We start from the raw sequence: 27117 nt of genomic DNA, 5'->3' as shown, positions 1-27117 counted from the left end.
GTGTGTGTGCACAGGTATCACATTTAGCCGCTCAGTTTATAACACCCCCCTTTCCCACTTTGTACTGCACCGGTTGCTGATGTAGCTGTTGCCTGGGGGGCCCTACTGTGGGGCCAGCAGCCGACGGCTGTGAAGAGCTGAGCCATAGGAAGACTGGGACAGAATCAGGAGGTGTCTCCATCTGCTTTTCTAGTCAGACTCTGCTTTACTGCTAGGTGCTGTTTTTTCAAGTGAAGCTCTTAAGTTTGAAACTTGTTGGGAGGATTAATACAGATTTGTGCCTTTTCTGACAAACAGCCATGACATTGCAATACTTGCTGGAAGACAGACTTGAGATAAAATACTTTCTTTTTCAAAGTAGATTCAAGCCCACATCTTTTATCTCTGAGGAAAATCCCTATTCATCATGTTTAGGATCTTTGGACAGCAAGGACAAAGGGGCAGAAGAAAGAGTATTTTTTTACTTGAATATGCTCCTCAGATGTGATCTGCAGGGGGAAGAGATTGTTTTCTCTGTCTGCAGAAGCAAGTGCCACTAGGGGCGAAGTGCTGAACACCGGGTGAGCCTCAACCAGTCCTGATCTGTGTAAAGGAGAAGGCGCTGCCATACAGCACTTTTCTCTGGCTATTGTTTTGAAGAAGATCACACCTGTGCCAGTGCTTTGGGGAATCCTTTTGTGTGCTGGGTGTGCTCTGTGTGTACCGACTGAAAACAGCCCTTTAGGAGTTTCAGGTGGCTAAACTTAGTTTCAAGTTGTCAGTAAAGATACTGGCACAATTCAAGCAAAGATCTGCTAAATTCTTTCAAACTGTTACAGAAAAAGAATGGTAGATAGCTAGACAGCCTTCAAGTAAAGTTTAAGAGACTGATGAATTTGCGTGCTTCTAGGTGTGATGGCAGATGAGGTTGGACAGAGGAACAGCAGGAGTGGAATGAGGCCCTATTGCAGGCAGATCCTCTTTGGGTAGTGCAGCCTCAGGTATAGAGCGTGTATCACAGACAGAAGTTCAAACATGTGCCTTACTAAGAAAAAATTCTTGGGCATCTGAGGCATCCCAGGAGGATTCCTGCATCTAAAGAAGACTCACTGTATTCCCGCCTCCCCCTTGAGCATGTATTGAAAACTGCATATGCCAGAATCTTGATTTTGTGGGTTTGGCTTTTTTGTTTGCTTGTTTGCACGGTTGGTGGTTTTGGTTTTATTTTCCTGTTTGGTTGGTTTTGGTGTTTTACCAGAATCAAGATCCTAACCCCTTTGTGGCTGTCATCATCTTCTTTTGATCCCCTTCCCTTTTTCCCTCAGGCTTGATTCTGGTTTTTTTGTTTTGTTTTGTGTGTGTGTGTAATTGATGGAAATTCATTTAGGCTATTTACTAGATGTGTTTAGGAGGGTTTTAGTTTCAGTAACTTCTTCCCTAGTTATCTACAGGCAGTGCAGCATCAGTGAATCTGTTTTGTACCTCAAGCTTCCATTGGTTTTGTAGCTGCTGATAAATCTCCTCATCCTGAGGTTAGGAAGCATGCATTTGTCTACACGTACACTGAGTCTCTGTGACCCATGTATTTAAACCTTTTTAGGCATCCAGCAGTCAAGGACACTCATTGTGCGCAAAGAAGAAGGGCAAAGCATTTGTTCCTTTATGAGAAAGGACAGAGAACAGGACCAGAGAAAATCTTAGTATAATTAAAGTTAATTCTGTGGATTTTATTATGTAACATCCTCATCAAAAAGTAACACGAAAGCAGAAAAGAAATCTCATGTACTTGAATCTATAGCAATACTAAGCTGTATGTGCTATAGCTGGTAAAATAATAAAGTGAATGAACCTTGAGTTATTTGAAGAGGACTCTTTTCAGTCTGCCGTGCTAGAGTCACTTCTGGGAAACCTCACTCTCCTTGACAACTTCTCTGTGTGATAAACAGCTTATATGCCTTATGTGTGGGAACAAAGTCTCTCCCTCTAAGAGATTCAGAGAAATCAAACCCGTATGAGTCTGCATCCCAAAGTGTTTGAGAAGTGATTTTTCTGTAGCTGGGGGATAGCCAGCTTTGGCTGGTACAATGAACATCAAGAAAATGCAGAAAGCAGACAGAGAAGTCTGATTGATAATCAGGACATGGATGCCATAATGATTTCTGGAACAAAAATAATAGGTTATTCAAGTCTAGTTTAAAATTACTTAACCTGCTTTGCCTGTCATAAACTGTTGGTGACTAGTAAGGAATATGGCTATGTTCTGGTATGGAACATCCTTTTGTTTTTTTTTCCTATAAACATACATAAGGAATAAATTCTTACTGAGAAAGTGACAGCAGTAGGTTTAATTCAAGTGAGTCTATGAAATTTCAGTGGTAACAGCTAAAACTAGTAGAAGTGGTTATGAGGATGTTTTAAAGTAAATAAATACATTTTTTTTAAATCCTCAGAGGATCTCAATCCTCACAATTTTCACTTCATAATAGCACTTAACTTACGAGATAGTCTTTAAAATTCACCTTCCAACCCAAATATTTGGAATGACTTTCAGAAGAGGATCCATGGGTGACAGTGAATGGTCATCTTGTATATCCTTATATGCCTGTGAAGCTATGTTTTTGAATATCATCTGCACTTTAAAGTCTTTTCAGACTCCTTAATCCTAAAGGCATTTTTCATAAAGAAACTGGAATCTATATGGATTTTACTTTTGTACACAAAATTATGGTCACGGAAAATTTTACTGGTGAAGTAAAGGAAACCAAAGCTGGAAAATTAAAAGGAAAAAATTCAATTTGAATATGCAAAAATGTGAAAAATAATGATGGCTCTATCAAATCACATGCAAGGAACAAAGCTAAATGAAGGCTATACATTCCCTGAAGTCCCATATAGGAAATGGAAGTATGTTCCCCTCTTGCTTTTCAAACAAACAGTAGTAGTAGTAATAAACACCCACCCCCCCCTCCAGATGCCTACTCTTGGCCCTTGTGTGATCATCAAAATGAAATACTGTTCTGGTCAGGTGGACGTGCCAGAAGACTTAACGGAGGTAATGATATACCCAAGCATACCTTTCAATACTTAAGTCTTTACTCTAAAGAGGATAATACTTACGTGACTTCAGTTGTAGTTTAGACATACAGCAGCTTTTAAAAAATTCAGTGTCCAAAATAACAGGTGAAACAACCAGCCCATTTTGTTACAGTGGTATGATTGTGAGCCTTCTGTCGTCTTCACTGTGCTGGCCTAACTGCACAAGCATCTTTTATGTTGGGTCTTCCTGTGCCTCATCCCTGGGTGGTTGCAAACAACGCTGTCTTTCGAGAGTTATGGAGCCTATACCTGTTTGCATAGTCCAACCTACCATGATCAGAGGCCAGGGTCTAGGGTTAAACTCTACAATGAGGTACACTACACTAGCTAAATTTTGATGGGAATATGACTGTGACCTTAGAAAGCATAAACGATTTGTGGCTCTTCTTGAGTATTATAGTATGTCTGGAAAGAGTTGAGGACACTTGGAAAAGAAAGGCAAAAATGCATGAAGAGATGGATGAATAATCAGTATCATCAGGCAACTGCTAGATACTTTTCAGAATCTGTTTTTCATCTTTTCTAATGAGCAGATCTCAAAATAAGGAATTGTGCGCTATATGTGCACATCAGTTATTTTCAGCTTAAACAGTTCAATAGGCTAAAAAGTAGTTTTGTTAATATGTAAATAGTGCAGTAAGACATTCCTAATGGTTGTATTAGTTTAATGGCTTCCTGAGGCTAAAATGGTAATAAGATGTAAAACAAGATGCCACCGGTAATATTATGATTACAAAAAAATGTGCATATCTCAGTAAACGTTATCAGAGGCAGACATGATTATTTCTGTTGAAGGAAAAAGTAGCTCCTATGACTGAAAACCTTCTCTTAAAAAAAATAAAATGTATTGGGAGGCAAGAGAACCAGTTCAAAGGCTTCTTTTTAAGTCTCAGTCACAAAGAGTCTGTTTTATTATGATAGCTGCCGTCCTGACAGTCAAGTGACAGATTTTGCTATGGGTTTTGAGCTGCCCATTAAATATAGCACCTCCATTTTTTGAATGTTTCGAGTAGCCCACTGAGTAGCTACCGGCTGAAAAGTAGGAGTCACAGTGGGAAGCTGAAGGGGAATGGGCCTCTGGAGCATTTACTGTTTAATGGATCTACAGCTGTAGTGAAGCAGTGTGCAGAAATAATTCTGATTAGGCTTGGTCAATCAGATGTCAAAATGAGTCCTGCCCCTCCATCCTTCAGCTCTGAAATTCAGAGGATGATGTCTGCTTAAACCCAGTTAAACATAAAAAATCTGTTCAATAGGTTATATTTTAGCTAATTTCTTGATATAAGATGTTGTCAAAGGCAGAGGGGAGCAAATAGTTAAGCTACTGTTTTGGCAAAATTGCCTTTTTCATCTGGGACTTCATTTCAGAATGAATGATCAAAACCATGAAAATCGCAATCTTGAGAATTTAGCTTTTACAAGAATTAAATTTTACTAAATACAAATACTAGATTAATATTGTGCCACGTTTGTGGCACAGTAAGTAGCTCGTTATTTACAGTTTCATGTCAGCTGTTGTCATTAGAATATATAGTTGTAAATGTGCAATTAAAGAGCAATAACTTTGAATGGCAGAGATTTTGCCTAATCAACAATTTGCCTAATCTGATGATAAATCTTCCCATCAAAAATAGATCGCCTGTAACTTATATTTTTCTAAGATTTTTAGCTTGCTTAGTTAAGTCAGTTGCAGCTCTAGAAGTGTGGTGCATATGTGAAGTGGGAGCTCCATTAAGATACTCCTGTTTCTATTTTGGCAAGTTTAAGAGGTTAGGTGGACGCAAGCATTACTGAACCTCACTGGCAATCTGCTTTGAAGTAGATTCTTAAGTAGAGATTGTGCTTTTGTGAAGGAAAGCATTGTTCTAATAAGCCTTGAGAAGAGAATAGGTTTCAAAGGAGCAGATCAGCTTATTGTTCTGAACTAATGCTCGTGCTAATAAATGCTGACAAAATTCTTACTGCTACCTATAAAAATATGGAAACCCCCTAAAGTTAGAAATGTTTTAACTGGATTTTAAAAAGAAACTTAATTTAAGACAATCTAGATTTGTTGCAAAACAGAAATGAAAAGTTGTAAATAGGGTTTCTTTCTTTACGAGCTGGGAAAAAAGCCACTGGTCCGTACCAGTGTTGCTTCAAGGTAGTTCCTTGGAAAGCAAAGGTGGTCCAGAGATTCATGTGGTGTGTGAAATCGGTGGCTTTAATACTGTGGGCAAGCATATTCAACTCTCCTAAAATGTTCTCATTTATTTCTCAGTACATTTAAATTTTATTTCTTGTACTGGAATTTCACCACTCAGCACAAACAGTAGCTTTTGCAGTCATCTGCTTCTCAAGGCACTGTTGATGGAGACCAGCGGATTGCTCCACTGGCAAATCAAGTAGAATGAACATAAAAGGAAAAATGAAAGTAGAACTTTAAGAGGCAAGTCACAGGTAATTGCTTTGGGGGAAATTGTGGATACGGCAAGATCTGGATAAAAATCTTTGATTTTCCTGGCTGCATTGTTTATGCACTGTGTATAATGAGAAGGAACTATAATTTTTTATTTTCCTTTTTGTTAATAGAAGCCAATTGCTCTTAAACAAACAAATGGAAAAATACCCTAATAGAGTGAGCATCATTTTACTAAAAGGTTCATGCAGCTAAGCAGATTTAGCTCTGCTTTTAAATAAATACAGGGAAATGTTTAACCCCTATTGTATGGCCACAAAGCCTGTGCTGATCACACAGAAGCTTGGGAGGGCTGAGGACAAAGCGACGGGCTGCTGGAAACGGCTCCTCTTGTACGTGCTTCTGCACATAGTCCAGCAACAGCAGAGCTTAACAGCAGAGTTTTGTCCAGATTACAACATGAAGGGGAGCAGGGTACAAATTCTTACCTCTCACTAACAAAAGGAGGGAAAAAAAGGCACCAAAAAGGGAAGAGGACCATATAGCTATATGCACAGGTAATGGCTGATTTCCCTTTTCTGTTCTGATTCTTCTCAGTCGCTTACGTAGTTGAGATTTGTGTACCTTAGTATTAGATTTATTGGAATGAAGTAACATGAAGAAATGCAGTTTGTAGCTCTGAACAGGAGAATTAAACCTATTCTATGTAACTTACTGAAGCAGTTGACTTTGGTTAACAGTCTAGGAATTGAAATCAGTGCAGTTATAATTTGTATCCATGGAGGAAGGGCATGACTTTGCAACATGTTAAAGATCAGATGAAATTTATATTCATTTTAATTATTATAATATATGTAAAATTAAGGCACTGTTCTTACGGACGTTAATATAATCTAGGCTGGACTACTTGCCCTAGGAAATGTCTTAATGAGGATGTGTGTATGAGAAATGAAAAACCGAACAGTTATTTTGGGTGTATTTCCAGGATATTTTTTTCTATTATTACTCTGTCAGAATCATCTGGGGATGAGCACTACCAGAAGTAAGATAGATATGACAGAAAGATGGATCACTGCCCTCATCAACCAACAGGGTAGTTTCTCCTTTTCTGAGGGGTCTTCATTATTCCTTAGTTCTGAAAGAAGAAATGACGTTAGGGTGAATAATGGAGCTCTGCAGTACTGGATTGCATAAAACTGTGCTTAAATACACTAAATAAATTCTTTATGTCACAAAGCAAATATTTTTCCAGGTCCCCTGAAAATATTTTGTATTAGATAACTTTCTGCAGTATGGTAAAGTTAAAGGAAACTGATTTATATATATGTGTGTGTATATAGATATTAATTTTAGGAGAAAGCTGCATGTTGTCTCATTCTACTGCTTTTTAAGGTTACATTAAGAATATTAACGTGTGTTAACCTTTTAATGAATAATTTGAATACACTTTATATAAAGCCATTTGGCCAATCAGATGATAAAATGAAAGTGGAATTTTTGTAGTTTGTATTTTTTACATTTGAACTTTTTGCATAGCTATGTGTTACAATACATGTATTTTTCATTATAAATTTTACTTCCCTGAAGTCTATCAACACTATTAGTAGAGAAGCTTATAAAGTGACAATACTGTGTAAATTTTTTAATCCATGCTATCTCACTTGCAATTTTCCTGTAAGGGTACAAATGCTCCTTTCACTTTGGAAACCAGACATCTGGTTATTAATTTACATGTTTGTACACGAGGGGTTCCTAGCTAGAATGAAATATATGGGACTTCACCTGTTAACTTGTGTAAGATCATGCCACCAAGCCATTCCAAGTATTCTCTTCATGCCCTTAGCTTTGTGGGTAAGAATGAAAAATTTTATGTCAGCTGTCAGAGAAGAAAAAAAAAAAATCTGAGATTGCTTCTCTATTTCTTCATTCCATCTGAGTTGATTTTTGGATGTTTAGGTGCTCTTCTGTATATGTTTTACAGAACTCCTCATGGGTGTGATTTCCTTGGAGTTTCAAACTTTTGTTAAGCTTCGACCTAAGAGACTATCAGAGAAAATAAATAACGTCACAGCAAAAGAATCTGATCATGGGCTGTAAATAGGTTAAAGCTGCAGATGTCAAGAAGAACTATAGCAAATATTTACTTTTGGAGCAGCATGTGTGTAGTGCAGGAGTCCAAAGAGACTGATATCCTGACCATTTCTCACCCAGCAACTGAAAAGAGTTTGACTGTAGTACAGTTTCTTTTCTCTCAATAAAACACTGAAAATTGTAATTCATTACAGTATGTCCCAAAATATATATACTGTTACATGACCATATTTACTTCAAGAGAGTAAGGAGAGGAACAGAGTGATGAGGTTTTTTCTCTTCTTTCAATGAATGTTTGAAGTCTGGAAAAGATTACCTGTAGTGTCAACAGAGCTATGGTTTTCTGCTGTATGTGAGGTCTTACAAAAGCTATCCCTGGGTTTTTAACATCATGCCTAACTCTTAAACGTAGCCCTTGAGGCTACAGCTGTTCTTTCCTGGTAATATCAGCAAGACAGGGATAAATATCAAGGCAGAGTAGTTGACGAGGGCTGGTCTGCCTCTACATTTTAGAAAATTAGTCTCTTACAAAACAGGCTGGCCATAACCTGAGTTTCATCTGAGTACTGTGATGTTCCTGCAGCCCTACTACACAGCTAGTGTTTTTAGTTCAGAGTGTCTGAAATAGCAAGTACTGTATTGCAGCCCATCAAAATTATGATTTTGCAGCCTAATACTGTAAGTCCACGGCTTGCACTCCGCAGTGTGGCATGGAGGCAGGTGGAGTGTGCAGCTGAGGATGCAGTGCCTTGCAGGAGAGAATTGCGGGACTGTCTAAAGCAGAGAATCAAAACTTATGCTGTCTTACCTGTATTGCCCTTTGGAAGTGTCCCTGGGGCTGGAGTGTTCCCTAAAGCGTGCTCTGGTTTTGTTTTGGAGACAGTCAGCTGGCAGACTGAACCAGCCAGGAAGCAGCATGAAGGGCAGGGTAGATGTAGCCATTACCTTTATATAATAGAATACGTGTGATCATCATTGTCATACTTGAATGTTTTGGTCAATTAGGAGTTGCATGCATGCAGCAGTTCTGAATCCAAGTTCTGTGTTGACTTTGGCTCATCAAGGTCTTGTTGGTTTGCAGGCAGCTGTTCCAGCTGAATATAGAGGCGGGGTAGGAAGGGATTTGAGTGCCTGAATAAAGATGAAGGCAATGAAGTGAGTTACCGAAGTGAATTTCACCCCAATGAAATTACATATGCCAAAGTTACGCTGATAATGTATGATTTCTAGTGCTTTATTATGTAAGAGCAACAAGTTGATTTGAAAGAGCATGATAAAGAACAACTTATGAGAAGTGCTGTTTGTGGCTGGGAGAAACAGCTACGAGGGAGTTCTGGTCAACAGTTAGGGTTTTGCCAATGGGCAGGCCAATTTAACAATAAAAAGGCTCTTAAAAGTATACTGAAAAAAATCATATGATCGTGTTATCAATTTGATGGGAAATTAAACTAATCTTACTGTGTCACTGTTGTAAATTCGATTTTGCAGTCTCACCTGTTTTATCTTACAAAACAGCGCTAATCTGCAGTTATGAGTAAACAATGAACTTTAATTACTTTCTTACAGATAAAATGTATATTTTTATGTACAGTATATAAAATAATGGGTGCTGCAGTGATGCTAATCTATTGCCATTAGCTTCACTTCATCGCTAGTTCACTGAAATAAGGACTACGTGTAGTGGCAAGCATAGCTGAGCTTACAGATAAGCAGCATGTGCTGTAAACTTAAAAGACTATAAGGGGAATCCTCAGAAATTTTTTGAAGCTGACTTTCAAAATTCATGATCCTACTCGAAGCTTGCGTGCTTGGAAGTTCAATTCCACACGTGCATTGCCATGGAAAAATAAGCAACCTTCTTCTCAACAAAACCTCAAATCTGTTTGAAATAGGGGGTTGAAGTAACAAAGAATAAGAAGAGATGAGCTAGGTGGATAATTCTTGTGAATAAATGAAGAAGGTAGCAGCTGAATTGAAAACAAAACCTCTCCTGCTGTCTCCTCTTTCTTTATATTGTCTTTCAATCTGGGGTGTTGGGTGGAGGGAGGTGGTTGTCCGTCCCATCCGTCAACTAGAATTTGGGATGTTCTCCTAGAAACTGGGAGATCAGCCAGTTTACAAATTGACTATAAGCCCGGAGCTCGCTCTCTCTGGGCAAGTGCTGTGACCAAATGCTTTCCTGCAGTAGAGGCTTGCTCTCAGCTGCTGTCGCCTCTTCCAGCAGATGTCTTTTTAGAAGCTTGGGCATCTTTATCCCAAAGAGCACTTCTGTTTGATTCTGAGGAGATAGAGGTACCTGGTGGGCCTTAAGTTAGGTTACTGAACGTTAGACATAATTAGGCTTTCTTATTGACTTGTTCAAGCTTTGCACAGCACTGACTGTTTTTCACTGATGATACAGCAAACCTGGATAACTATGTGGGTGGTCTGGTCTGATTTGATGCGTCCAGCTATGCTATTTTGGAGAGCTAAATGCAAAGCATGATTTTGAAACCTAGGGAGCTTCTTTTGTTCATAATGCTTCTTATTTTTCCTTCAGACCAACATATATAAATTAATTCCTATTAAAATACCATTCCACTTGACTTATAGCTGCAGTGCTGAACCCAGTTACCAAGGACATATATGATGTATTTGTTGTAATTTAACAGTGAACGTAATTATTGGCCTCTATAAATATTTCAAGTTGTATATTATTTTTTTAGGCAAGGCAGTAACATAAAGACCTGTCATACGGGGATAAGAAAGAAGAAAAAGTAAAGAGCTAGACCAGCTTGCTCTGAAGCTGTTTGTACAAAGGTAAGATATCTTTATTCCATCTAAATTTTAATTTTCCGTGCTAACGGGAAAAAAGAAAAGCTAAGTTTCTATCTTTCTGTTCAGTTTCTATTAAGTACTGCCTGGGTAGTCATACAATGTGTTCTGTGTTTACCGTGTTTGAGTTAACAGTTTGTGATTAATATAATTTTTAAAATGTCAGCTCAGCTTTTAACTGAAGGGCTCATATCAAATGTTAACCAGAAAAGCAGCTACAAGTATGTCATCGCTTTACATAATTGAAGGTAGATTTAATCATCTCTGCTCCTTACTGGAGACAACAGGTGTTGGGAAAAGTCAACTAGTAAAAAAGTGAGTCTGGAGAAATGGACTTAGAAGGAACTGGAGATATTTTTGTACCAAAAACGTAGAAGTGTTTTTCTTCTAGCATAGATCACAGATCTGGTGATGCAGACGTTCGAATTCTTCATTCTTATGGTTAGGTCTGAAAGTTAAAATGCCTGGTTTGGAAGTTTTGAAATAAGCTTTGATTTTTATTTCTTCAGTCCTCCTCCAACCTCTCCCTGCTCTTGTATTTGAATTGCATAAATCTTTCAGCATTAGAAAAGAGATAGCCTTACTTGAAGTTGGTACTAGCTGTTGAATAGTCATCTGTGTTTTAATATCTGGGGTTTTTTTGAATGAAAAATCTGATTTGGGGGTCTTGAATACAGTACTGTATACAGTCTACTAGAACAGACCTTTTCTATCTTTTCTAGTGCGTAGGCGTGGATAGCTGCACAGTGTTTTATTCCTTATTTATATGTTCAAGCAGACAGCATTTGAAAGCATCAATAATATGTTTAAAATGGAGAAGGGAGGAGCTGGGCACTGTGATGTTTTGACTTTTGAATTATGTACTGATGGTGTTACTAAAAGTAACATTTAGTGCATCCTCTCTCTGCAATTAAGTTTTGGGGTTTTTTTTTATCATCTTTCAGGGATCTCTTCTGAAACAGTTCTTGTGTTAGTCACTCAAGAGTTAAATGTAGCTTTGGATAAAGAGGCCTGTTACTGTAAGGTTTTTAAACTAGACTGCTCTGAAAAAAAGATAACCATTGAAGACTCTGAAAGGCTTTTTGGATGGTAACCAAGTTAAGGAAGCTCTGAAGTTCTTTGGCTTTGCTGCTGGCTGCTCTTGCTCACCAGGATCCTGGCACCCTACCCCTGTGCGCTCGTTGCCTCCATAGCTCCAGTTCTCCTGTCAGGGAATGCCGCCATACAATAGGTCCCCTGGGGCTACTTGGATGAGTGACAGCCAGCCAGCTCCAAAGTGACAAGTGTTTGAATGTCTAATTGGGTCAGTGCACAGGTGCCTGCTCCTCATGAGTGAGATGTTCTGGCTTTTCTCTGTGATGTTCTCTTGGTTCCTCTCACTTTTTCTACAGTTGTAAAACAAAATTGTTAATACATCGATGTGAGGGAACAGGTATTATGAAAGGAGAAGGATGATTTCCCATTAGCCTGTTTCGGTTAAACTAGCTTTACCGCTTGAGTACTGACTGGAGGGGAGGCAAAGAAATCCATTAAAGTGACGGATGTTTGCTGATAGAAATGGACATTGTAATAGGCAAAGTGATTTATTTGACTGGTGAAAACAAATATATTTTCTTAATCTCTGTGTTAGGTAGTTCTCATACTGGTTAGACGTAGAGGCTTGGGCATCAGGAAATGTATGGGAGATAAAAGTAACTTGTTTTGTTGTAGCTGCACAGTGAGGCTTTTCCTAAGTCTAATAAACAACTTGCCTTCATAGAATGCAGTCGGATACAGAAAATTGATGTGCAAGGGAACTGATTTATCTTACTGAAGGCTTGCTCTGTGCAGAGAAAACAACTGTCATTAAGTCCATAGACCATATTACTCAGACGTAGTTGCTCTCCTCTTTTTTCTTTCTCAAAACACTGTAGAATACCTGTGGTGTGAAAGGGTTTCTGGAGATCTAGTCTAATGCTCCCCCTGCTCAAAGCAGGGTCGCCTAGAGCAGCTTGCTGTTTGGACAGCTGTTTCAGGTGCTTGACCACCCTTATGGCAGAAAAGTGCTTTCTTTTGTTCAGATGGAATTTCATCTGCGGTAATTTGAGCCCATTGCCTCTTGCCGTGTTGCAGGGTACCACCAAGTGTTGTTTACCCCTGCCCCCCTCAGGTATTTATAGACAACGATAAGGTCTTCCTGAGCCTTCTCTTCTCCAGGCTAGAGTCCCAGCTCTTTCAGTCTTACCGTGTATGTCAGATGTTCCAATCTCTTAACCATCTTTGCAGTTCTTGACTGGACTCACTCTAGGGTGCTTATGTTTTGCTTGTACTGGGGAGCCCATGAGTGGACACAGCACTCCAGATGTGTCTCACCAGTGCTGAGTAGAGGAGAAGGATCATCTTGCTTGACCTGCTGGCAACATAGTTCGTAATGAAGCCCAAGATGCTATTGGCCTTCCTTGCTGCAAGGCTCATGGCCTACCTGGGAGTCCACCAGGACCCTTATGTGCTTCTCTGCAGAGCTGCTTCCCAGCTGGTCATCCCCCAATCTGTACTGGTGCCTGGGGTTATTATTCCCTAGGTGCAGGACTTTGTGTTTCCTTTTGTTGAACTTTGTGAGATTCCTGTTGGCTTATTACTCAGCTTTTCAAAGTCCCTCTGAATGCCAGTGCAACCGGCTGGTGTATCAGCCACTCCTCCCAGTTTGTGTCATCAGCAAACTTGCTGAGGATGCACTCTGTCCCATCATCCAGGTCATTAATGAAGTGGTTAAACGGTACCAGCCCCAGTATTGATCCCTGGGGTACACCAGCAGTGACTTTCCTCTAGCTGGACTTCATGTTGATCACTACCCTTTGAGCCCAGCAGTTCAGCCAGATTTCAGCCCATCTCACTGTCCATTGGTCTAGTCTGCACTTCATCAGTTTGTCTATGGGGATTTTATGGGAGACAGTTGTCAAACACCTTGCAAAAGTCAGGATAAACAACATCTGCTGCCATTAGCTGGTCTGTGTGTCTCAGTCCCAGCTGATGCTGCTGGCAGGGTTGCTCCATGAAATCACTGTCTCCCCAGTTCAAGGTTTGTTTAAAACAATATTGTCAGTTTTGCTTTGGCCAACTTGCATGTGTGTTGCTAAAATAATGCTTTTTTTTTAATGGTGTATATTTAAAAGTGTGAAGGGTTGCCATTTAAACATCATCAAGTTTGAAAGTATTCTAAGTGGTGTGAAGTCAGTGACATAGCTATTGTCAACATTGTTTATATAGCAACTGTTCATGTTCCTATCTTGCTGTCCTTACTAATAGAAAGACCTGCTGACAAAGGCAAAAAATAAAGACAAAAAAAGGTTTGACACAGTGTCTGACAGCTGTTTGCGATAAGATAAACAGACTGAAGAAAGGAAAGTTTTAATTGGTGGGAATCAGAGGAATTTATTATAATAAGAAGAATACCAGAAGTACAGTTTTTCAAATTTACATTATTACTTGTAAAACTTGTATTGTGAAAAATGTCCTTATTCTAACAGGACTGGCATGTCATTTAATTAAATTTAGGAAACTTGGTAGGAAAAATCATCTGGAAAAGAGAAGCATATTTCAGTAATATATAGTTTCTTAACATCAACAAAGACGATGAAAAGGGTTACCTATTCAGGAAGGTAAATGTAAGTATTTTTAAGTGACAGAAATTCCCTCTAGAAATTGTAGACTTTTTAATGGGTTGGAAAATGGAAGGCTGTGGGAAGGGAACACTGCTAATTTCTTTTGTGGAAAAGCATGAATTTATTTGTTAGCAATACCTCCCAAAGCTTTTATTTAGTGATAATAAACGGATGTGTTTCCTAAATTCATTTACAGCTAAACAGAGTTTTAAACAGCAGTAGTTTTAACTTATTTAGGGATCACAGCCGCTCTAGTTCTACTAAAGCCTGCCCAAATGTAGTAAGTGTATGGTTTCTAGGATAATTGTAGTGTTCATATAAAACGTTTGGTTTTGCCCAGCTTTTTTTTTCCTCGTATATAAACTGGTTAAATTCTTCAGATGTTCCTTTTTTAGCTCTTTTGCAACATTTTTTTCCATATGCTAAAAAAGGACAGCATGTAAGAAAAATACATAATCCTCAGTTACTGATGCATAGAGTCTTTTCACAAGAACTTTTGATGATGACTTAAAAGTGTCACTTTTATGCTACATGCATTATTGCAAATTTGAGTCGATTCCTGCAGGAATCATGAAAACAACCACAGATGCAGTAAATAAATATTTTCGAATATTTTAGAAGGGAGGGGTTTAAAGAAAAAAAAAGGAAAGGAAACATTAAACCACTTTTTGTTCTAATTTTTTCTGTGTCTTTGAAAGCTTTCTGAGCTTTCAACTTCCTGCTAGAGAGGCAATGGTGAAAGATCTTGAATATATTTGAGTGCCATATTTTCTGCTGCTGCATATGTGTTCACTAATATCCCACTGACTGTGAAACACAGAAGGCAGCAACCACAAATATTAAGACATGGATTTATTCTACCTCATTTTAGGTGCTTGGATACCTCAGTTAAATTAACAGCATGGTGGTTTAATCAATGGGAATTGATCCAATCAAAGAGAAACACATTTTTGAGAGGCAGTTTTAATTCTCATTTTATTTACCTTATCTGCCTACCTGTACGTCCACTCAAATGTGTGCAAAGCACAAAAAAGAGTTGGTGTGTAAGCGCTAACAAGGAGCAGGGAAGGTGGTAGTGAGTAGAAATAAGGGGGAAGAGGACATCATTGAGCTGCTGCAGAACATTTGGTTGTGGAATGTCAAGCTGTGACTTCCCCTGCTTCTGTCAGCTGTTTTTTAGGTTGGTGTGTGTCGTGTCCCGTGTTCCTCCCCCCCCCCCCCCCCCCCCAATTCTCGTAATAAAGTTAGAATTATTCCACCTTTGAAAATGTTGTTGCGCCCATCTTGCTATTTTTGTGCATTTTAAAATATACTGTTGCTAGTATAAAGTGGACAGCTGTAGGAGAAATATTTTGTTACTGTTTCTTCTTGATATTGAAACTATTGAGAAAAGCTAAAACTCTCAGTAAAGATATTAGAAAAATCAAGTTAACATCCTTGCCATTACCATACAGGATTCTTTTAACAGAAAAAGGTGTTTATATGCACCATTAAAATAGCTTTTCAGTTATTTCCAAATGTTTTAACTCTTGTAACAAAATACATGGTTACAGGATCACAGAAGGGTTAAGGTTGGAAGGGACCTCTGGAGGTCATCTGGTCCAACTCCCCTGCTGAGGCATGACCACCTAGAGCCGGTTGCCCAGGACCGTGTCCACATGGTTTTGAATATCTCCAAGGATGGAAACTTGTGACTGCTGCCTCTTGACTTTTTGTAGTGCATCTTGAAGTCTGGCTGTGTGTTTTGTGCAACCCCTCTTCCACTGTGACTTTAGGAATTGGTATTGGGAATGTACAAGAGCCTTAGCACCACGCTGACTCAATATTTTATAAATTATTGAGACTTTTAAAGTCTAAAGTCTAATCTTACTAAATATTTGATGGAGCATGTTAACATGAGAAATAGCCAAATAAACATAGTACTGAAAAAGACTGCAGCATTGTACCAAGACCATTTGTGACGAAATCCCAGAATACATCTTTTCCCTGGGTCTGTCATGTGGAAGGCTTGGAATTGCTGAATTTTTTATAGAATGGTTTGCCAGCATGTAAGGTCATGCTTATGTTTTAATAGTGTGTAGTAATAAACAATGAAGCTGAAACAAAGGACATAATCAAGATTTCAGAAAAACTTGTGATACCGTATGACGCAAAAGATGAACTTACAAAATCAGTTAAGAAAAGACCACTGGAATAGATTACAGCAGTATATAAAGGACAAAGGATAATAGTTCAACGTGGAGGGGGGTAAACTGTTTTTAAATCACTATTATTACTGTATATAATAGAAGAAAAGTAGATGCAGTCTCTTGGCTTTAATATAAATTTATAGAAGAGTTAGTAAATATAATGAACAGACATAATATTACTGGTGATCTAGACAGATTTACGCATCAATAAAATGTAATGGATGTAATAAAGGCAGCAAACGTGGTGCATTTTAATATCTGGAGGGCTTCAGCCTTTGAAGGCCAATGTCCTTTTGCAGAGGAGTAGAGATAACCCTTAACTATCTGAATATTTTTCTAGTGTTTTGCAACAGGATTGTATTATGTCTAAATGCATATAAATGCTTAAGTGACTGATACAGTGTAACATTTCATTTTAATTTTGTACTATTTATTTCAAGGAAGTCATATTCTGAAAGCTTTAAGACTGCAGGGTCATTTTTACATTATTGATGTTTCAGAGACAAACATGTAGCTCAAAGATGTTCATGTTATCAGTTTTACCTCTTCATGCACTACCAATTTGTATCTGGAATGTATGGATTTATTTCTGAGAAGCTGGGGAAGTAATGGGCTAACAAATCTAGATATGTGCTTAAGAGAGAAAGGATAAAGGCAAGTAGTGGGTTGTAACTAACTTCCCCCTTCTGTCTTTCTCCCCAGAAATACCTATGTCAGTTAGTTCCCCTGCATCAGAAGCATATGGTAACACCAGGGAAAGGCACAGAATGGGTAGGTCATTTACTGCTGAAAATAATACTAATTGCTCCATTGAATGGGCTTTAATCATTACTTTGCTGCGGTCTTCAAATCCTGAACTATTTTTTTGTTGTGCTATCAGTCTATTCACCAGGGTCTGAATCGCTTATGTTTTCTGAGCCTCAGTTGCTCCTGAGGTTGCCTCAGTTGCTCCTATCTCCTAACTGCAGATAATCTGCTGAAACTTGTTAAGAGTAACAAGGTGGAAGCTGTATTAATTTCTCATGCCCTGCACGGCTTCCACCATGATGTACATCACCCAGAATTAACTCCTCTCCTACCCCTGTTGTCTTCAGAGGAAGATGAGGTTGGTGCCTTATCTCAGGACAGTTGTCCATTTGGCTCTTTTCTTCAGTAAGGAATCTGGCGTGTTTACAATTAAGAGGCTCGGTAGGATCAGACGAGAAGCAGCTTTAGTATCTTTTGCTCCTTTTTTGATCAAAGGGAGCGCCCCTGGTGTGCACTAACTCCTCATGCATCACATGTGCCTCTACAATAGGTCAGATCAAACTTTAACATAACAATGTAGCTTCATTAGGGTTCTTGTAACTTACTCTACTTTCTGAAATATGATTAGCAAAACTGAATGAGAAATTTAGTCCCAGCAACACAGATACTGTCTGTGGGTGGAAGGCGGGATAGATAACTAATGTTCAGCTTTTTGCTGCAGTGAGGTAGGGGAGCTGTGCAGACATTGTTTTGTACTTCTGTCTCCTGTGGCCAGTAATCCTGAGCCTTTTCTTGGTCTCTTCAGTAGAAAGCTGTTTTTTCTGTTTCCAGATTTTGATATAATTTTTTTACTAGCAAGGGTTCCTTTCTCTCTTGCCTTGTACAGTCTGTCAAGTATCTGCATTCTTTGCAGTAATTTCCTTTCCCTCATTTGAAGCCTGGCTCAAGATATTCTTGGGGCTTTTTATCTCTTGCTACCCCATGGTGCTGTATATGATAATGCAAGAATCTAAGGATATATAGGGAAGGGAACTACTCAGAGGTGCTTATCAAATGAAGATTAAGATTAAAAATAAGTCTAGCAGAAGACTGCTTTCCATTCAAGACAAATCTAACACAGCGATTCTTCTTAATGAACCTTCTGCCTGCAAGGGAGGGATAGATGCCAAAGGTTTTTCCAGCAAGAAAAGTTTCAGTTTATTAAATCTCTTTGCTGTGAACAGCACACATTTCACTGTGTGTGTGTGAGAAAGAGAGAGATGTAATCTTGAAACCACAAGATTTCTGTGAATATAAGATAGTTTCTCTCTTCTCAGTACCAGGGGAGGATTGAAAACACAATCAGTAATGGATCAGAGGACCTCCGTGACTTCTATGTTCTTCCTCTGTCTCTGTTGCTGTCTCTTTTCCTTCCTGACTGTCTTTACCAGACATAAGAGGTGCTTCTTGCTTTTGTAGGTCTACAAAGTGTCCTTTGGGTCAACGCATGCTGTACATGTTTGGTAATTCTCAGCGGATATCAGCCTGTCCTGTTCCTAAAATGAGCCCATCTCTGATCCATTTCTTAATTCTATACTTCCAAATCTCATTCATTTCACATCATCAGACATGATCAGAACCTTACCAAAGCTTCCACCCTATCACCCCTAATATTTTGTATCTGTATTACTCAAGAGTTTCTTTCAGGCTGGTTCAACAGGACACAAGAGAGCTCTCCAGCTTTGTATGCAATACTGTGACTCTGGCATTGAGGTATTCATGGTGTCCAGAAAATACCTTGGTAGTGCCTTAAAAAAAAAAAGTACATGCTATGTTAGAAAATTGAGAGGTACAGAGATAAATTTAAAGACAGGAAAGGCCAATTATGGTAATGAAGGAAGGGGCTATATTCTTCTGCACAAAGAATGTTGGGTGGGTTGGTTGGTTTGTTTGTTTTTAGTAGAGATATTAACTGAGGTTAAAATACAGAAACCAGATAAGAAAACTGATTCTTTAAACTAACACATCCTGGAAGGTAATGAAAAACCATGACTTCCAAACTTAAGTTGTATTGCTTAGTTTTACTCTCAGAAACCCAAGCAGACACTGTACAGAACCCCAGGATTAAAAGTGGATTAAATGGTCCTAATGAGCCATCAGGTTGTGTAACTATTACATTAGTTCCGGGTGGAAGACTAGGAGACTAGGTGAGAATCTGGTAACAATTTGAATATTAATATCAAAGTTAAAGTACAGTTAAATCTAAATTGTTTTTTAATGCAGCTTTTAATAGTGTCATAACTTTTAAGGTAAGTGATGTTGTTTTTCAGGCTATGACTGAAGAGACCCCTTCTTGAGCTCTGCTCTCTCTCTTTTTCCTGCAAGTATACATATATTTTAGTATTTTAAAAAATGACAGAGAATTCAAATACAAAGATCTGGGGAAGACAGAGGTAAACAGATTGAAGCTTCCAAAATATTTTTGATTTCGGTTGTTTCTTCTAAATAATGTACGCTCTTTACAAATCTTTTAATGTCTATGCTCATCTGCTGCTCTTTTTTTTTTCCTGTTCTTTTCTAGCTGCTGTGCTGCTAGACATGCTCAAGTAGATGGAAAGGTTATAAAGCACTGAATGGGAGAATCTTCTCAGTGAAGCGGGAAAAGCAGTAGAAAATAAATTGTATGAAGATCCTGAAATAAAATACAAGAAATAATAGTTGAGCTATTGAAGTAATATCTTTTCTATGAATTTGTGTGCAAAAAGCTTATCTTTAATTAAAAATGAAATAATGCAGTTAAGGTTAGCCCTTCACGATAATGTGTTCCAACACCCTTAACAGGCCTGAGAATCTAGTGTTTACAAATCTTGATTTTTCTGAACTGATAATTTAAAAAATATTCACTATTCACAATAAAATGTGTGATGCTTGATTAACAGCCTGTATTTAAGCGTAAACATTTTAAAAAATTTGTTTCCACACAACAAAAAATAAATAGATTATTCTTACCAACCTAGGCTTTACTGCAATTCAGTGTTACCTCAGTTTATGTTTTCCTGACAGATAACAGATTTTCCAGAACTCTGTGAGGTATATTGTTTCCAGTATTGTGAAATTATGTCAGCACTTTCAGTATTTTTACTAGTTATTTAGCATTTTCTTTTGAAGAAGTTACTCATTTTAATCTTTGTATTTCCTGACTTGCAAGATTTTTGAGTGTCTTTGCTTTATTTTAGGAAATTAATTATTTTGAGAAGGTTTGAAATTGAGAATCTAAAATTGTTTCAGTTACTAAAATTAGTAACTTAAGGTTCACCTCCACTGTATTTCTTACATTGCGTCATCATTTGAACCTTGTCAATTTGGAGGACCTGCCGAGAATAGAACAACTGTGTAAGAGACTCTAAATAACAGTAGAAGTTTAAATTGTCTAAGAAACTCATTTTCAAATATGAAACACTTTCAAGTTTGAGTTGTAGTGCTTGTGTAGCTAGATCCACTAATTATCTGAATAAATATCCCAGTTGTCAAAAGTGTTGCTCCAGCATAACTTCAGCTTGTGTTTGGTGAGAACTCCTGCCTTCTGTATTTGTGGCTGTATTTATCTCAGTGAACTTCGTCCAGTCAAAAATTGATTTTTATGGCTGGAGGCTTGTAGAGCAACTCTGCCCTCCATCTGGCTGTGGGAAGATGAATTATTACAGGCTGTTCCCTCTGGAGTCTCTCAGGGCTGGTCTACGGCTTGAAAGTTTTGTTGGCAATTTACTGGGCAATTAAATTCTCAGGAAGTACTTCAAAGGAAAATGGATGTTTGGCTGGCAGGAATGGATGTTTTCCAGCCAGAGAAGAGAAGAACGTTGCAAGGAAGATTTAAACCCTGTAGGTATTTTTTAAATAACCTACCACTGACTGTCATACCTTTCTACTAGTTTAAGTTTGTTCAGACAAGTTTCTCCAGTCCTCTATGTGAAATGGTAGCTCTTAGGCCTCACAGGCTTTGAAGGTATCAAAGCTCCTTCACATCTAGAACAAGCAGACTGCAGACGGCCAGTGTGCTTCCACCTGTCAACTTCTTTCATAGCAGTTCTAAAATTCATGAGGTTGAGCCGTATCTTGAATGGTGATATAGAATAACATACCATAACCGTTCTTTGAAACTAGTCATGCATTTATGGGATAGCATTAGTTGCCTTGGACTGTTTGCAGAGCCCTGGAGAATCAGACAACTTCAGTTCATGCAAAGTAAATGCATTAAGTTTTCTAACAGTGTATTTTAACATTTTTCCACTTTACTTTTCCATATCTCATTGATTCAGCTAACACAGTATTTGCTGTTGAAAGAGTAAAGACAGTATTTTGTTCCATTGGGACTTTGGGATATTTACCAGAGTAATGAGATGGTTGAGGAATGTGGAAAAGTGTAAGCATTTTAGATGCAGCACTTTGGATCTTCGGTTAGTGAAATGTTGATGAATTCAAGTAGTTGATACAAAACACCGGAAAGACACAAAATATTCTTGCAGCCTGCAGATGTTAAAAGTGGTTGTGAGCTTTAATGGGAACCATAAAAGAGTTATTTTTCTACATTAGCAATTGAACCTGTGAAAAACAATTGTGATTCCCAGTGTTTTTACATGCATGCTGCTATCAGGTTTTAACTTTATAAGTAAGCTTTTTAAGCTGAAGCTTTTGTAAAATCAGTTTGCTCACTACAGAAGCATGCTTTGTTTAGTCAGTTGAAAATTACCACAAGTTTAGAAAAGCTGATGGGGCATTTTGTTTGACTCTATTTTTTTTGGCACTGACGCAGAAAAGTGATTAGTAACTTACATTTGAATTATAAGAAAACTGGATCCACACCTGTTCTTTTTAAAACCAAAGTAGTCCTTTCAAGGTGTTTGCTTGTTCACTCGTGTCCCAAAAGTAAGTTACGAGAAGGATTTTTGAGAGCTTGATTGTTTGTGCTGCTGTCGCAAAAATCATGCGGGTAGCCTGTGTGAAGCTGCAGGAGTACTGATAAGTAGGAAGTAAAACTGGGTTTTACTGAGTGGGTTTACTGAGTGTTTGACCCATATATTCTATTGTAACAATCATATTAAAGGCTTACCATAAACAAATGGTTTATTATAGTGACTGAAACAGTCATCACATCCTTCTGTTTTCCCAGCATTACTGCAACACTTAGATAATGCCTTTTGAAACCGAAATGAGATCCATTTACTAATTTAAAGCCATGTCTTTGGAGGAGCTGTGAGGAATAGTGAAGTTGGAGAGGATTTAAGTAATTGCATTTTGATATGAAGAGCTTTACTTTAGTGCTTAAAAGGGGAAGAGCCACAAAAAAGACGAATGTTTGTTGTGCCATATCAAACTGAACAAAGATATTTTTTATTGGTGTTACTGTTGTTTTAACTTAAAGGTCCAAGGAGGATGCTTAGTCTTATACTTCTCACAAACACACTGTAGCAGGGTCTACTCTTTACCAAGTGGGACTGAGCACTCTGAAGGATCAGAAGTAGCTTCCACAAAACAGGAAATAGTGTATCAGAACACTGGGTTCCTGTTGAGGGCAGCCCTACACAAGAAGATACCTAGATCGTGGCAGATAGTGTACTGCTATTACTTCTTTGCTGTATATACTCCATAGAAGCAATTACTTATATCTTCTTGACTGCACAATGGCTCAACTTCAGGAGAAATACAAACTCCTGAGAGGCTCATGATTACGGCCTTTTGCTAGTTTAGACCTGAACTGGAAAAAGCCTAGCATGTAAGTTTCCTCCTACTCCATAGTTACATTACCACACTACTGTGCAAAGCATTGCTGCATCCTTCTTCCGTACTTGAAGTCATGGTATGGTCTCATGACTGCACAACAGGTTTCAGCTCTGATTCTGGTTCCATGCTGATATAACAGTACTTTGAACTCTCAGGAGAAAGACAGAATTTAAAATTTGTGTTGTTTCTGTTGGCTGTGGTAGACACTTCCTCACTGAGATTGCTAGTTGTCATGAATACTATGTACAACCATCTGTCTTTCTTCTGTTCAATGTATTAGGGAACATAGATGACAAAATCAGCGATGTGAATTCTTCTCTGGAGCTATGTGCTTATGTCCTTATGGTGTTCAGTGCTGAGAGGCCTGTGTCATTTCTGATTTTGGTCCAAGGTGTTCAGGTAGGATCTTGTGGCTTGTGTGTACAGCATTTTATATTTTTAGATTTTTCATTGTCAAGCTGTTGAATATTTCCGAGTTGCATAGTGTCCAGTGGTGAATGATCTAACCAGTCAAGAACACGGTTTTCTTCGCTGGAAAAACAAATACTACAAAATGCTGAGTTGCAGATTGTAACAGCAAACGTTCCTGCACCTGTGATTCTTCTTGCAGCTGCAGCTCCTATTCTTACAAAGCTTCAACTCTCCTCCTACACGTGTAGTTCAGTGGAGGTCTCTGCTTAGGCTCTAGACCTTGCCTTCAGGGCTGCAGGGAACCTTCAAGAAGAGATGTTGCGCAGAGAAGTGAGCATATGAGAGAACGGTTACAGAGAACACAGGCTTAGGACACAAACAGACTGTAAAGGCAATAAGTAGTATGTGCATTTGTACCTTGACAGGTGTCAGCACTTATCTGTTATGCATGCAGTTACCTTCCTTGTCTGTTTAGTACAATAACTGCCTGTGACATGTTGTGTCTGACAGTAGCTTCTGTGTGGAGCCTGCGAGATGTGGTTTGCACAGCACCTTTGCTCCCAGGCACTCTGTTGTACCCTGCTCTCTTCTCACAGACCTCAGCAAAGCAGATTACTTGACCTCTACTTCTCTCCTGAATTCAAAGCACAGTAGTTCAGTGTAACCTTCACTTCATTTCCAGGAGGCACCACTTTGTACCAGGGTCTGTAGCTCCCTTGGTACTTGTACTCAGCCAGATAATAACCTTATTTGATTTGAGGAACATGTTTGAATGCAATTGTGTCTAATTCCTATTGACATTACTAAATTAGGATATAATTCGTTATCATTGGGTGTCTGTGATGACATTCATAGTGGCATATGAAAACTGATTGAATTAGGTTCAGATTATTTAATTTACTCTTCTAGTTGATTTTTGTCAAGCTCTTTCCATCTCTACTAGTCTACATAGGTAGGAGGATCCATTCAAAGATGTCTATGCTTTTTTCAACTTTATTAATTTGAAACGACAGTGGCCATGACAGGATATGAAAAACTTTCTGTGACACAGTATGTGACATTACATACAGTAAATACTCTTGGCCCTTATTTGGACATTACCACTAAGCAGCAGTTACGAAGCCATTGCTTTTTATGGTACCATAACTCTTCACCATTCATTCACAATAGAAAATGGCAGAAGGAGCACACCATCATGTGTCAATGTCATTTGCTTTCTAACATGGTGACTTCTCAACGTGGCGTGTAGGCAGATGGGTGTTCTTCAAACAGCTGAACCAGCAAAAGATCTCACAGCCTGTCAGCCTGCCTGACTTTCTCCCTGCTAATGAGTATTGCCTTCCTATGAAACCCAGCTAAATCACTCATTTGATGTTTTTTGCTGTTTAAAGTTTCTTAATTCCTGTGTTAATTGAGCCAGCAGAAACAGGACATTTGTCCATAACCTTACAGAACCTGTAGTATGCTAGGGATGAAATTAAATTGACCACAGGCCTATAGTGTGTATATATACTCTGTGTGTGTATATCTATATATATAGTATATAGGGCAGAAGCCAGTATAACTTGATGCAGAGTTAAGCTTAGTGGCTCTGGTTTTGTCAGGTGGATTTATGGAACCTAGTCTAGCATGTATAAGTCTAAGGATAGACAACTAAAACTTTTGGCCCTAAACTTCCTAGGCAGAGGCAGGAAGAATAACCTCAGTTTTGAATGGAGCTGAGTTAAATCTCACTGACCCTACAGCGTGATCAGAAAAGTACTAGATTGGGCTGTGTGAGTGCTGTCATCAGAGAGGGGGAAATGCTTACAATATCACTTTGCATTCAGTTGGGATCGGTATTAGAACAGTAAAATGTAGCAGGTGATTTCAGACTTCTAATTAAACACCAAGGATTGCATTCCCTCTGTTGCAAAAGGTGAAATCTAAAACTTGTGCTATGAAATTTTCCACTTATGCCTATTTGCAACCCTTCTAAGTCCTTTGTGAAATGAAAAAAACTATTATATTTGGAAAAGCGTCTATGGAGCATCAATATTTTCAAGCTTTTTATTAAATGATTAATCTGTATAGGATTTGTGGAATCCAAAGCAGAAACATTGTTAAATAATGCATGCTGAAGAATACGTAATCTCATATTTATTCCACAGAGGCTTTGGGGGTTTTGGGGGGATTCATGAACTCTCATGGGTCTTCCAAAAATTAGCAGATATGAGTACTATAATGGCTCAATAATGTCATCTGTCTGGCATCAGGAGCCCTCTTTTGCAGTAGCTAAGTGTCTTTTGATATGTGACGTGGTCCGGTAATGTTGTAAAGCTCTCTGGCTTCACTAAACAGTAAATGACTGAGTATCAGCAGTTTGTAAAGCCTTTTAATACTGCTGAAAGAACGGATAATGATAGTGTACAGTGCTAGAACAAAACAACAAAGACTGGATGTACAAATGTTGATGGCCACTTAGTTTATAAAATAATTACAGTTCATGTGGTTTTGGCTTTTACAACTTCAGAGTATAAATCCTTTTTGTTGAATTTCTATAAAGTGTTATTCAGGAAACGCATTTCTGCAAGAAAATTGTCAAATGTTTAGCCACAGAAAGCAAAAACATTTCTTTGAAACCTGTCATCCAGTCATCTGTCAGTATATTCATTAGTTTTTGAAATGCCACCAAAGCAGCCATGAATTAAAAAGGAAAAAGTTGTTTTGAAATAAAATAAATCCTTGTGTTAACCTTTGTACTATAGTTTTGTAAGTAAATTACTGACCTAATCTAGTGGTAAAATGACGGAAGAAATCAAATATTCTGCCTGGCAAAAACAATAAAAACTGAATCCGTGTATTATTCACAAAATACTTTTACCCCTGCCTTTTTTTGTAATTCCTTTTAAAGCAAGTCATGACAGGCTGGAAGAAGGATGGACAGGCTCTCTGGGAACAGCAGAAAGTCCCTTTTTATGTCTGCCTACCGTAGCACTCAGTCTCAGTCAAGTGGCAAAAGAAAAGCCTCTACCCACTGTCACTACCAGAGGAGTGCATTCACCTCTGTTCAAAAAGTATACTTCCTTTCATCAAGAAAAGTTAATGTGTTTTTCATTGGATTTTGTATTCAGAAAATTATGTAAATTAATCATGAATTTTTGAGTAGAGCATCTTTAAAACTACAATTAGTTTAGTAGAAAAGTGTTTGTTGTGACAAAGCTAACAGAGCTAAATGCCTTTCCACTCAAAAACATCTTTCTGCTCAGAAAACCCTAGACAAATAAAGGATTCCTACAGATTTGAAAAAAAGGATAGTTAGCACATGTGTGCTCACTCACACAGGAACGAATGAAATCCATTGAAGAGTGTCATGTTAGACTGTCGTAGATGAATGAAATGCATTTTTAAAACCTCCTTTTTGGAATAACACCCACACCAAGATGCCTCTTGGCCAGCATTCATGTCACAAGCACCATTTCTCTTATTTCACTATATTTACAGTACTTTGAGATCTTTTTTTTTCCCTTTCTAAAAGTATGCCAACAGTTGAAATGAAATTAGTAGCCAGAATCTCAAATCTTTATTCCCCTATGAGTTTTTCTTTAACATGGTACATGGTTTAACTGATTATTTAGCAAAAATATATTTAAAATTCTGATATAGCTCAAGAGTTTTGATGGAGAGTCTTGGGTTAATTCTCCCTCTGTCACATTCCAGAGTATTATATTAACCTAACCAATGTTCTGTCAAGTACCTGTCTCTACATCCATTTTCCGTAAATACCTTAAATGTGACTTTTCAGTTTCCTTTTTCATAGCTGCTTTGACTTTTGGATAACTTAATGATTTCTGTATCATTTGCAAACTGCTGTGGAAACAGAAAAGCTGTTGTGGCAGATGTATTTGAGATCCAAGTGAGCACAGGAGCTGTACAGTCAGGGTGCTTTTTTTTTTAAAGGAAGAGCACTTATCAAAGTAACAGGTTCTGAGTAAGTTGAGAAATACAGTTCTAA

General features: G+C 38.2%; 1 protein-coding gene across 25 annotated transcripts in view; it reads left to right on the top strand.

The window, feature by feature from the left end:
• NRCAM (neuronal cell adhesion molecule) overlaps positions 1-27117 on the top strand; it is a 167697-nt gene that overhangs the window by 45603 nt on the left and 94977 nt on the right. For 24 of the 25 annotated variants that reach the window (XM_075081029.1, XM_075081023.1, XM_075081021.1 and 21 more), the window contains exons 1-2: positions 5824-6030; positions 10270-10363. The gene's annotated coding sequence lies outside the window, so the exon portion shown is untranslated. Of the gene's footprint in view, positions 1-5823; positions 6031-10269; positions 10364-27117 lie in introns of those variants that run through there. The other variant, XM_075081001.1, reaches the window with a different exon arrangement.

This window comes from Phalacrocorax aristotelis, chromosome 1 (assembly GCF_949628215.1).
Source record: "Phalacrocorax aristotelis chromosome 1, bGulAri2.1, whole genome shotgun sequence".
In the NCBI taxonomy this organism is placed as follows: Eukaryota; Metazoa; Chordata; class Aves; order Suliformes; family Phalacrocoracidae; genus Phalacrocorax; species Phalacrocorax aristotelis.
Note: the sequence above shows the minus strand (reverse complement) of the source record. Positions and strands in the feature narration are given on the sequence as shown.